Source organism: Ambystoma mexicanum, chromosome 4q (assembly GCF_040938575.1).
Source record: "Ambystoma mexicanum isolate Mex_15411 chromosome 4q, UKY_AmexF1_1, whole genome shotgun sequence".
Classification (NCBI taxonomy): Eukaryota; Metazoa; Chordata; class Amphibia; order Caudata; family Ambystomatidae; genus Ambystoma; species Ambystoma mexicanum.
The window spans coordinates 379,353,574-379,366,254 of record NC_090928.1 but is presented as its reverse complement, the minus strand read 5'-3'; the positions used below and the strand labels follow the sequence as shown (position 1 = coordinate 379,366,254).

The 12,681-nt window shown below is 50.1% G+C and overlaps 1 protein-coding gene across 7 annotated transcripts in view; it reads left to right on the top strand.

Annotated features, from left to right (window-relative positions):
* The window catches only part of CEP170 (centrosomal protein 170), a 1,733,932-nt gene that overhangs the window by 59,974 nt on the left and 1,661,277 nt on the right, over nucleotides 1-12,681 (top strand). The gene's annotated exons all lie outside the window — the stretch shown is intronic.

Below are 12,681 nucleotides of genomic sequence, written 5' to 3'. Positions count from 1 at the left end.
ACTATCATTGAGCGTAGTCTGGAAAAAAGTCCCTGCCGGCCATATGGGTATATTTACAAAAAAATATAGCAGCTTAGGGAGGGCTACCATTTTAAGGAGTGCTATCCTGCCATGTAGCGATATGGGGAGGAGTCTCCAAATCTGTAGCTTAGTGTTCAGTGTTTGCAGTGCCTGTTCGTGATTATCAGTATATAGAGTGTGTCTTTTACTGGATATTAAGACCCCCAGATATCTGATGTGGTGGTACGACCATTTAATTCTGCAGGTATTGGCTGGGCACTTAGTAGAGGGGGTGAGCGGGAATATTTTTCCGATTTAGCATTGTTTATGGTGTATCCCGAGTATTCGGCGAACTCATATGTCGGTCATTATGGGCGCTATATTTTTCTCTGCCTCACGGACATATAAGAACGTGTCATCGGCGTACAGTGAGATTAACTGGATGGAGCCTTTCATGTTTATTCCCTTGTCTCTATGCCTCAGTCTGACGGCCAATGCCATGGGTTCAATGGTCAAGGCAAACCGTATGGGCAAGAACGGACAACCCTGCCGCGTGCCCCTACCCAGTTGGAATAATTCAGAGATAGTTCTGTTGGTGCATACTCTAGCCCCAGGGGCTGTGTACAATAACCATACGAATCTGATGAAGCTGGGTCCCACCCAAACGTTCCGAGAACTAAAAGGATATGTACCCATGAGACGGAGTCGAACGCCTTCTCGGCGTCGAGGGCTATTGCAACTGCACTTCTGGCTGGATCTATCTGTGCCATTATACTAAATAATCTGCGGGGATTTAAAGCCGTGGACCTTTGGGGGATAAATCCATTCTGGTCAGGGTGAACTAACGTGGACACTAGGGGTAGCATTCGGTTCGCCAACACCATCGCAAATATTTTGGCATCCACATTAATAAGCGAAAGGGGTCTGTATGACGACATATCGCAGGGTGGGTGCCAGGGTTTGGGTAGCACGGCTATTATAGCCTCTCTCATTGTCGGGGGCAATATGTTTCCCTCTAGCGCTTCCTCCCAGGTTCTTAGCATTATAGGCACTAGTTCCGTGCGGAACTCCTTATGAAATTCGGTCCCCAGACCGTCAGAGCCAGGTGCTTTACCTGATGAGAGGTCCTTAATCGCCTCTTTAACTTCTTCCACAGTGATCGGCTGATCTAGAGCCAATTTATTTTCGAGCGGGAGTTTGGGGAGCTCCAGTGTCGCCAAATAGGCCTTTATCTCAACACTTGTTTTCCTGGCTTGATTTGCATATAGTGTTTGGTAAAATTTGCCAAATTCCCTGTTTATCCCCTTCTCACTCGTCACCACCTCCTGTTGTGCCGTTTGTATGCTGGTGATCGGGTGTGGTTGCTTCTCGTGTTTGATAAGGTTGGCCAATGTTCTACCCGCCTTGTTCCCCTCACCATATCTGCGTGCTCTGGCAGGGGCTGCCAGATATCGTATTTCTCGGTGGCCAGGTCATCGAAGTCCCTTATGTGTTTGTGAATTGATGCAAGGGTATCTCTATCATGTTTGCGGCTATAAACTTCTTCTAGATTTTTTAATGTATTTTCCACCGCTTCAAGCTCTCTTCTTACCCCCTTTAGGAGTCCCGTGGATTTCGAGATCAATGTCCCCCTAGCCCAAACCTTGAAGGTCTCCCAAATCGTGGAAATCCGTTCCACCGTCCCAATATTGTTAGTGAAGAACTCCTCTATTTCAGTTCGCAAAGATTCCACCACATTTGGGTCACTAAGTATCCCTCCCGGCATTCTCCATCTTGCCGGTCTGGGGATATCTCTAAATTTAAGCTCCAACGGAAAGGGGGAATGGTCAGATAGTGTACGGAGTAGGATTTCACAGGTCTGCAGTGCTTCCGATAGGTCTGGTGACACAAAAAAGTGATCTATGCGCGATTCACTGTTGTGGACAGAAGAGTAATAGATGTATTGTTTGGCACCAGGGTGTAATATACGCCATGCTGCCACCATTACCATTTTACCATTTGTGTGAGTAGTTGGCCCAATGTGAGTGCCATTCTGGTGGGCATTCTCATTTTCGTGCTAGATCTGTCTAATGTGGGGTCTAGTGCCACATTGAAATCCCCTCCCCATATGACTGTGGATACAGCTAGCTTATTTATTATTTCGTATATATTTAAGTAAAAGTCCGGGTCATCAATGTTGAGGCCATATTTGTTGACCAGTGTTATTTGATTACCCGCTACTTCTCCTCATACCAGGGCATATCTTCCCAGTGGGTCTATCCTATGCCCCTTAGTCTGGAACCTCAATGAGGGGTGTATTAGAATAATAACTCCCCTGGACTGAGACGAATAGTCCATATAGTATCGTAGCTTGCCCAATTTAGGCAATATTTTCATGTTTACGGCTCCCTGTGCATGAGTCTCTTGCAACATCACAATCTGAGGGCTATACCTGGTAATGTAATTCCTGACCTTCCTGGCTTTCATCGGGTTGTTTAGCCCTCGCACGTTCCAGGATAGAAGTGGTATTCTTAACCCATCTGTGGCATTACCAATACGTATGTTCTGGCCAGCCATCATGTCTAACAGTCCCAGTGTTCGCATAGTGGGAGCAGCAACTGCTTATATTTACAGCTCCCATTGCCTGAGTTTCTTGCAGCATCACAATCTGAGGGCAATGTCTGCTAACATAATTCCCGACCTTCCTGGCCTTCTTCGGGTTGTTTAGCCCTCGTAAATTCCAGGATAACAGTGGTATTTTCAGTCCATCTGTGCCACTGCACACACGTATATCGTTACCAACCATAGTGTCAACCAATTCTCGTATTCATATGGCGGGAGTAGCCTCTGCATCTGCAAGACCACATAACTTTTAAACCCAAAACCTGAGTTGCCACGCTGCACCCATCGCGGGCTTAACTTCCATACTTTTCCCCTCTCCCCCACTCCCCTCCCCCCCATAGCTCAACATTGCTAACCATTACCTTGTGTCCTGGCCCCCCACCCGCATCGTCTCCCCCAACGTGACGATGCTGCCAATCAACACTCATAACTTGCCCAGTGGGCTTTTCTACTGAGCTAGTGGACCTTTCCAGAAGGACAGCTATTGTAGCCATCTGGCCGCCCTCGGAAGAGGCTCCACGGCCCAGTAAACAATGAAATCTGGTCCAGACCAACTGTATTAGTGTTCCTCAAACATTGTCACAGTGCGGGGATGGTGTTTCTTCATCCGTCTGTCGGGTCCCTTCTCTCGTCACCTGGTATAGGTCTAGCATTTTGATCCCCCCCCCCCTCCGGTCTCTGGGAGGCAGCGGGATGGAGGCCTCCACATATGCCATGGCTTCTGCAGGGTTCTCAAAAAAGTGGGCTCTTCCTCCATGTTGAATTCTCATTTTTACAGGGAAAATTAGGGCATAGGGCACATTACGTAACCGTAGCTGTTTCTTGACCATCACATAGGACCTTCTTTGTGTTTGTATGTTTGCAGAGAAATCCGGATATATATATGATTCTATTTTCTTTGTATTGCAGCATTCCTTTTTCTCTGGACAGTCAGAGAATTGTGTCCCTGTCTCTATAATTTAGGAGCCGTGCTATTATGGTGCAGGGTGCAGCGCCTGGCTTAGGAGGTGGTGCGAGGATGCGGTGAGGTCTTTCGACGAGAAAGTGGTCTGAGAGGGATTCCGCCCCCAAAACAGTCTTCAGCAGATTTTACACCTGTCTTTCCATGGAGCCCTTGCCGAACGTCTCCGCAACCCCGACTATACGAATGCTATTTCTCCGTGACCTGGATTCAAGATTCTCACACTTGCTCTGGGTTTTGCGCAGTTCGGTTATGAGTTGGGCTATGTCACGGCAATGTTGTGAAATCGTGTCTTTGTTTGTGCTAATCCTATTCTGTGCTTCCGTAATGCGCGTACTCTCCTTTTCCACTCGCGCTTTCAGGGATCCAATCGTCACCACTATGTCATCCAACTTAACGTTGACAGCCCGGGAATCCGGTCTGCACTATTGTTGCCAAGCGGTCTAAGGGGTCCGTATCATGGTTGTCGGATGTTTGTGGTGTCCCCCCAGTCGCAGCCTGCGGCTGAGAGCTGGCAAAGGAGTCCATTGGGCCGGTCTCTTTCCCTCCTGCACCCTTCTTCTCAGTGCGGCCCATATGTTACAATAACCACGTTAAGGTGGACTGTGCTCTCCCACGTATATGTCTGGTGCACTGGTGTCCAGTAGAAGAATTTAATAATTATAAAGGGGGGGGGGTGTTGCAGCCTTTGCCCTGCCACCTAGCTCAGTGTGTGTTGCAGTACAGATGGGGGAGGGGAGGCGTGGGTCCTGCCTCGCCTTTGGCGCACAGTCCCTTCTTCTGGGCCGCTGTAAAGGAACTCCCACGGCCTCTAAAGGAGCGTTGGTTGGGGCCAAAGGGTATATTATTGAGCCACTGTCCTGGAGGGTGCCCCTCACCTCATTAATGCTGTGGTGATATCGCCCCGTTGGTGGCCAGCTGTATCTATATCCAGGCCGCACAGGCAGTATTATTGTATTTATCCCCACTCTCACTGGGGCACAGGTATTCTATTTTCGCATAGTTGACGGCCCACAGCCGCACCCCTCTACAATTGTGCATCAAGCAACACCACAGGACGCCCGGCGAACCCCCACCGAGTTTCACTTCACCAGCGTTGCCTCAGCCGGACTTCCGCCGCAGGGGGGTGCAGCCAGCCCCCAGGTCCTACCGAGTGCAAGGCCACCTGGGCCGGGCAGATTAGGTTTCCAGGGTGTCCGCGATGCCCCCGGTCCGGCCCCCTGCAGGCGCGTAGAGCCACTGCAAGTCTGTGTCCCCAGGCAATCTTTTCCAGCGCCGTCCGAGGCATCCTGCGAGCGCGGCCGTCAGCTGGGTATTTCACAGCCTCTCCCTCTGATGAGGGGGTGGTCGTTGCAGGATTTCCTCTAAGGAGGAGGGCAGCGACGAAGTGTGTTATCGCCTTTCCGCTGCGCCTTGCTATGGATGAGATGCCCCTCCCCCCGTTCGGCCCGCCTGCAGTCTTTGACTCCGGGCCAGCGTAGACAACACGCGGAGCCCTCGGGCGGCTGAGCCGCAGCCCCTCAGTTGCTGCAGCTTCCGTGAAGCATTTCTTCGTTGTCTCATGGCAGAAGTGTCCCGTTTTTTCAGGGTCTATTTCATGGATCTTCCACCACAACATTCTGTGTTTTGCTGTCCTCCAAGTTGGTACCTGCAGGATATATTTAAAAAAGGATTTCAATTGAGCCGGAGCTCGCCACTTAGGCGGCCATATTTGATGCGCGCAACAGCGCCCCCCTCGTTTCGGGTATGGTTCTGATGAAAGTTGTCTCTATATCGGGGCAATACGCCATGTCTTGGAGCCAAAGCTGTGGTGTGGATGAGCGACCTTTCCCCCAGGTTATAGCCACTCGCCTACGTGCGAGTACCAGTAGTAGCCCAGCCAGTCTCTTCACTGGGGGTTGCAGGTCCTTGGTGTACCCCAGCATTGCCACTCTAGGACTTTGCTCCAATTGTTCACCTATAATTAATGATCTTGTCTAGCACCTCTGTCCAGAATCGATAAATTGTCGGGCACTCCCAAGCCAGATGAAGAAAGCCCGCCAGAGATTTGCCACATCTTTCGCATTCTGCTGATGTGGGTGGGCGGTGACTGTGAAGTCTGGCTGGTGTATGGTAAACTTGGTGAACAAAATTAAAGTGAGTTAGTTTGTACCTGGCGTTTAGGGAAACCCTCTTGTGTCTGGTCTGCCACTGTATGTATGCCCAATCTTCCTCCGCAATCGGGCTCCTAAGTCATAACTCCCACCTCTCTGGGGGTTGTCAGCCTGTTTGCACTGCTCATTAGTAGGTCTTTGTAGATACTCTATCAGCCTGCCTTCGCCTTGTGTTTGAATCACTCCGTGTAGGAGTTGTCATGTGGGTGGTTGTGCCGGAAATACTGTGAAGAGTGATTTAAGTGTATGTTGGAGCCGAAAGTATATGAACACGTCGAGAGCGGAGTCTGCCCCCCATACCTGTTGGATCGTTAGAAACTGTCCTTCTATGAATAGATCGCCCAGCGTTTCTATCTTTAATTTATCTGCCCACTGCAAATATACCCTCTCCGCTGTGAGCAATATCCCTCGGATAAATCTTGCTGGGAGAAGGAGTGAGTATCTGTCTGTGACTTTACTTTTCACTGCGATCCTTTTCCATATTTCATACGTGATTAGGACTACGTTTAGCGTCCTTGGCGGCACCCAGAGTTCACCAATTATCACTGCCCGCAGGTGTCCTAGGAATTGCGCCTGTGCGGCCCAGTAGTAGCGTTCTAGGTCGAGTAGTGCTATCCCCCCTTTTGTTATCGGTTGGATAAGGATCGCATGGGCCCCTCGGGCTGTTTTGTATGCCCATATTAGCTACAGGATTAGACTGCGTAGGCGTTGGAAAAAGCTTCCCGACCGTAGCAACAGAATGTTGACAAACAGATACAGGAGTTCGGGCAGTATAGCCATTTTCACTATGGAAACACGACCCATCAATGTGAGTGGAAGGTGTTGCTACCTTGATATTTTGTCGCATAGTGTTTCTATCGTCTTTCCATAATTGTCCCGGAAGAGCTCCTCACGATTCCTTGACAGCATGACTCCCAGGTACCTAACTCTTGTGTACTCACATCGGAATTAAAATTCATCTCTAAACTCTACCGTTTCTGCTGTTAAGGGAAATGCCACCAATTTGTTATGGTTCATTTTTAGCCCTGAAAAGCCACCCAAACCTGAGCCGTTGAATACCAAATGTCCTATTCCGCCCAGGTATTAATCCTGCCTGGTCAGCTAGTACTCTGCTTCTATTGATGCCAGCTCTCCTGGCATCAATAGAAGCAGTCGTTTAGTTAGGATTTTGGCAAAGATTTTATCAACATTTATTAATGAAATCGGCCTGTATGAGGTGCACTCTTCAGGGGGTTTCCCAGGCTTGTGAAGTAAAATGACGTTGGCTTTGCATAGTGTAGGAGGTAAACTCTTTTTCCAGCGCCTCCTTATACACTGATCGTAGAATCGGCTCTAGGGTCGGGGAAAATGCTTAGTAAAACTCCCTGGTCAGTCCGTGTGGGCCCTGGTGATTTGAACCCCGATAGTTGTTATATTGCTGCAATTATTTCTTCAAGAGTGATCGGTTTGTTAAGGGACTCTCATCTCTCCTTCCACCCAGTACAGCTCCGTTTCCTCCAGATACTCCCATAAGGCTATGGGGTCCTTCGGGGACCTGGAGCTGTAGAGTTCTTGGTAAAAAGTGCAAAACACTTCTACAATCTCACCTTTGGTGCAGTGCGAACAAAATTTTCATGGGGGTCTGACGCATTCTACATATTGGGGGGGCCTTGAGGGGGGGCTCCTGGTTTCTGGTCCTCGCCGTACTGTCTGACCTGGTGGCCTCGTGCCAGAAATCGGACTTCGCGATCAGCGTTTGCCTTGAATTTCTAATTCTTCTATAAGCCGGGATAGGGATTGAGGTTCTTGGTGTGCAGTGTATGCCCTTTCCTGTTCTTTGAGCCAGGTGTCGTTTTCCGCCAGTTCCCTTCTAATAGTCTTCAGGATCCCGCTTTCTTTGGCTATGCAAATCCCATGGGTGTAGCATTTTAAAGTGTCCCAAAGGGTCCCACTCTATAAAAACTGACTCTTGGTTAGTTGTGAGAAAGGATCTAATCTCGGCCAGAAGTTCTTTGGCAAAGGCTGCATCCTGGAGTGCTCCTGTTTTATATCTCCAGCTATGCCCCCCCCCTCTTTGGCCATGGGTATACACTCTAAGGTGACTGGGGAATGATCGGAGAGCGTTCTCGGGAGTATGCAGCTGTCGCCCCAGTGGAATCCACCTTCTCGGGACACCCGTATATAGTCTAATCTGGAGCTGGTACCATGAACCCAGGAGTGGTAGGTGAATTCTCGAGTTTCTATGTGACTGAGTCTCCATGTGTCAATTAAGTTATAGGCTGTACAGATTTCTTGTATTTGGAGGCTCACCTTGGTTTGTACACTCATGGTCATGTGGGATCTGTCCCATTTGGGGTCTAGGGTAGTGTTCAGGTCTCCACCCCAGATAATTGTGGCTGTGCTGAACTCTGCCAGGTGTGTCATCACCCAGTCGAATGCATTGGTACTATCAACATTCGGGCCATATGGGTTTACTAAGGTTACTAGTTTCCCGTTTAGCACCCCATGTACCAGTAGAGCTCTACCAGCCTTGTCTTGTGCCACAGACAGCAGTCGAAACTTCACTCGCCTGCTTATTAGTAGTGCCACCCCTCCTGGTGTAGGATGAAACAGAGGAATAGTATCTGTGGCAGCCCCAACTGGTGGCCCATCTTCACTCAGAGGAGGGGGGAGAAGGTCGGTTTCTTGTATTAAGGCGATATCGATATTATGCCTTTTAAGGTATTGAGATATCCTCTGAGTTTTAGTTGGCTTATTTCCCCCCTCGGACTTTCCATGTTGTTACTTTGAATTTCTTTGGCCCTTGATATGTTTATGCGTTATATGTTCAGCTTACTTAATTGCTATTCTGCTTGTGTATGCATGCCTTGTCAGTTTTCTTGTGCCTAACAGTGGGGTTCGTCGTCGGTGGGGACCAGACACTTGGCTAGCGCATACCTTTGTAAGATTCCCTTTCCCAACTCGATGTATTCTGCCCGTGTTAACTTGTAGAAGAGATTCCCATCCCTTCCCTCCCTCACGGGCAACCCCCAACCCGCCCTTCAGCTGTTCCCTCCCCTTAAATCGATAACATTTGTACAGTGCTGAGCTCGGGGCGCTAGTGCACAGCCAAGTCCGATGGCTCCCTTCAGGTGTTGTATTTGGTTGCGTCGAGGTGTGTTGCCCAAATGTTCAAAGTGTCATTAGTGTATTTGAGGTGATCTTTTTGCTTCCCTATGTGTAAGTGTTGGTTTGTCGACTTTGTGATGTAAGGTGTACGATTTGTCGCTTAGTTCCTCACATACCAGGTGGTCTCAGGTCAGGTCTCTCGTGTCCCGGATTTCTCTCGCCGGTCTCTGGTTGTTGTAAGAAGGTCGGTAGCGATCTTGCCTAGGAAGCTGCTCGCTGCCTCTGGTGAATTAAAGAATTGTGTCCTTCCGGCGTGTTCAACACAGAGCTTTGCAGGAAAGAGCATAGAGTATTGTATTTGACTGTCTCTCAGATGCCTTTTCACTCCTGCGAAGGACCTGCGCAATGCTTGGCTGCTGATGAAAAGTCCAGGTATATTTGAATTTTGTCGCCATCATAGTGCAGCTCCCCTTTTTCTCTGGTCAGTCGCAGGATTGCATCACGGTCTCTGTAGTTGAGCGGCCGCGCAATGATGGGGCGCGGGGCTGCTCCTGGGATTGGGCGACTGGTTGGTACCCGGTGGGCCCTTTCGACTACAAAGAGATGGGACAGTGAGGGTTCTCTAAACAGTTCTTTACACATTACTTCTACGAATTCTTCCATCTTCTGCTGAGATTCTCTCTCACCCCGACCAAGCGGATATTATTGCGGTGGGTTCTCCCCTCTTGGTCTTGGTTCTTGGCTGTCGCTGCTCTTACCTGGACTTCTAATGCAGACACCCTGGCTATTAATGCAGTGCTGTTATCCTCCAAGTCTGACACCCTCTGTTCGGTTGTGTCTAATCTGTCATCGTGTTAATCTAGCCAGTGCTGTAACAGGGCGACCTTTGAGGATAGAGTTTAGAGTCCAGATTCCCGATGTCTGCCTCGGGTTCTAACAGAATCTCATGGATGTCAACGTTCAGAGTTTGGGCCATGTTTCCGTCCTGTTGCATCAGGGGGCTCCGACAGTGGTTGTGGCCCAGGGGTCCTGGCGGAGGCTCCGCACTCAGTGTTTAGTTTCCTTTGTGATTTCTCCGGTTTTCCCATGTTCGATGTCTGTTGGTGATGAGGTCGGGGTAGGTTTACTAACGAGTATTACAACAGGGTTGGGGGGTGAAACTGTGCTGAAGGAGTTTTTGAGTCGGGTAACGATTTCGTCTGGAGGTCTCAGCAATTGACCGGCCGGAATCTGTGATGGTTGCCACTTTACAGGATGGATTCGTATCCCTTTACTCGATGAGCTGCGCCAGCTGTGGGGTCCTCACTCCCGCCTGCAGCGTCTTTCAAGTGAGGGCGTTTGCCAATCGGTATTCTTCATGTAGCTTTCACTCAGATGGCCGTGTAAGGTGGCTCTTAGCCGTTTAATTTTGAGGTGCCGGAGCACTGTTGCAATGCTTATGCTACTTTATCCCCTTTGCTTAGTTTAACCAGGCTGAGTGCGAAGTGCTGATCTCATTGAGGGCTTCTTGTGCGAGGGATGCTCTTTTGCTGTCACTGCGGGCTGTTTGATTACAGTGTTCCCCGGCTGCCCCTGGGTCTATCCTCCCAGTACAGCTTGCTCCTGTCGTCGGAGGCGTCAAATGAGTTAGCTTGTGCCGATCAGGAGGGGCCGTTCGCGCTCCACCAGCCTGGTAATAAATCAGCTGTGTCTAATGCCCTTGGTTACTTGTTAAGGAGGTGCTGCTTCGATTCCCCACCTATTCAGTTGGTGGGGTTACTTTGCGGCTAAATGTCGCCTCTTAACATGGACACTCATCGCTGTGTTGGCAGTTGTGACTGCCGCCTTATGGTTTAGGGCCGTTCTTCAGCGTTTGGCTCCCGGCTACGCTGTGCATGCACTTGTTGCAGTGGTTTGGCCCGCAGTGTTATGATGTGTTGTGATGTGGAAGGGCCGTGTGGCCGTGGATAATCAGACCGTATCGTTCACACTTTAGGGTTGGATTCCACTGGGGACCCTGGGATGGGCTTCAGACTGCCTCCAGCCCCAGGTCCTGCGCCAACAGGGCCTTCACAGCCAGCCGGGCTTGTCTAGCATATTCCGCTATTAGGAGGGTGCATTAGGAGGCACGAATACTTGGTTTTCAGCAGGGCCAGGCCAGTACCAGGCTGAGCCTCGGCTGGGGCCTTCGCCAGTCACGGCTGTTTCGGAGCTGCTGTCACCCCACGGGGTGGGGGGGGGGTCTAACACTTCCAGACTCGCGGCTCGCACAGGGTAGGGGAGGTGGATAAGGGGAGCACACCTCTCTCGCCGGGCACTGGAAGCGTCTGATGGGCCGTTGAATTTAGAGCTCTCTGGAATGCTGCTGGAGCACGGTGGGTGCCCTAATTTGTCCCAATATGTGCGTGTACTCGCGCTCCGGTCTGCTACGCTCCTCCCCGATGAGTTTATATGTTGTAACTTCATGAGCCCGGAGCGGGCTCCTCACTGCCTCCGATCCGGATGGGTATGTGTTGCGGTTTCAGGTGACCGTTCTGGATTTCTGCTATTTTGGGGTTGCCGCCTCTCCTTAGCTACTTGGACCGGTGGTCTGGGTGATATCGGGCGTCCGCAGTGCTCGTGTTAACCGCTCACCAGTTCCGTGTGGGTCTCCTGATTCCTTGTGTTGGCCAGTTAGGATGTCTCTGCAGAGCCTCCAGTCTGCTCCGGTGCTGTTCCATTTGCGTGCCTGCTTTCTCTCCTCGGTCACCGTCACCGCGCTACAGGGCTTGCGAAGGCACCTTCGGTGTTGCTGTTCTTGTGTCTCAGCAGGGGTTCCCCATGGGCAGCCTTACTGTCGTGTTCCATGGGGCGAGCCGCTGTACCTTTTGCTTTCTTGGTCGCCCACTAATTCAGAGTATTCGTTAGGTTTTCTACAGTGGATTCTCGGCACCACCACCGTCTTCAGGCCAACCGTTGGTTCTTCCCCGGAGCTGAGGCCACGCTCCCGCCAGTTACCATTGTTGTGGTCTTGCCGTCGGGGGGGCGGGTGGGGGCTTCCCACGACTTCTCGTTCACAACCTGGGAACAGGGGGGCTTTGGCAAGCTGGTGCTGATGTTAGTATGTTGCCTTTGCCACCTCAGGTGTCATTTTTACAGGATATTCGGGAGCTCTGTGTGGAGCTCACAGGAGAGCCGCCATCTTGGTTGGGCACTCTCTGACTTATCATTTGTGAACACTTCTGTCTTGTGAATGTTATCACAAACTCTTTTGTATTTAGTTGTAAGGATTGGCAATAGGTTTTTCTTAGTATAGGCCTTTTTATTTGACAAGACGCCACTAGGACTGCCTTATCATTTGATGGTCATAGCTTGCTCCCATTTTAGGCTTAGTTTAGGTATTTTTCCAACCTACCTATACAGTTTAATAAACACCCTTGAACTGTGATCACTTGTGTCTGTCTTTACTGTTGCCGCTATGAGTTCCAAACTATTCTCCAGCATGGGGTCTGGCATGGATTCACATGCTCATGAATATTCCCCGTCGTCAGGCTGGGAATTCTCGGTAAAGAAAAAATCAGTATCAGTTTCGTTTCTGATCTGTCTTTCCTAGTAGTAACCAATCACTGATCTCTGCGTGATACTGACCACAGCCAATGACTGCCCTCTACCTACGCCCCGCCTCTGGCAGCCATCTTCAGATTTTTACCGCACGTTCAAGTGTTGGGAGTCCTCGTGCTTAGCTCTCGAGCTTTTACTGCCTGTTTTGCGCTTTTTCAGGTGAATTTTCACATTTTTTCGGTTAATCGAGCCTCAAGCTCCACCGTTTCTACTCCCGTTAACGGCTACCCGTTGCGGGATTTTCCTACGCCCCTCAAGGGTGAAGATTTCGTCGAATCAACTTCTTGGAGGATTCCAGAA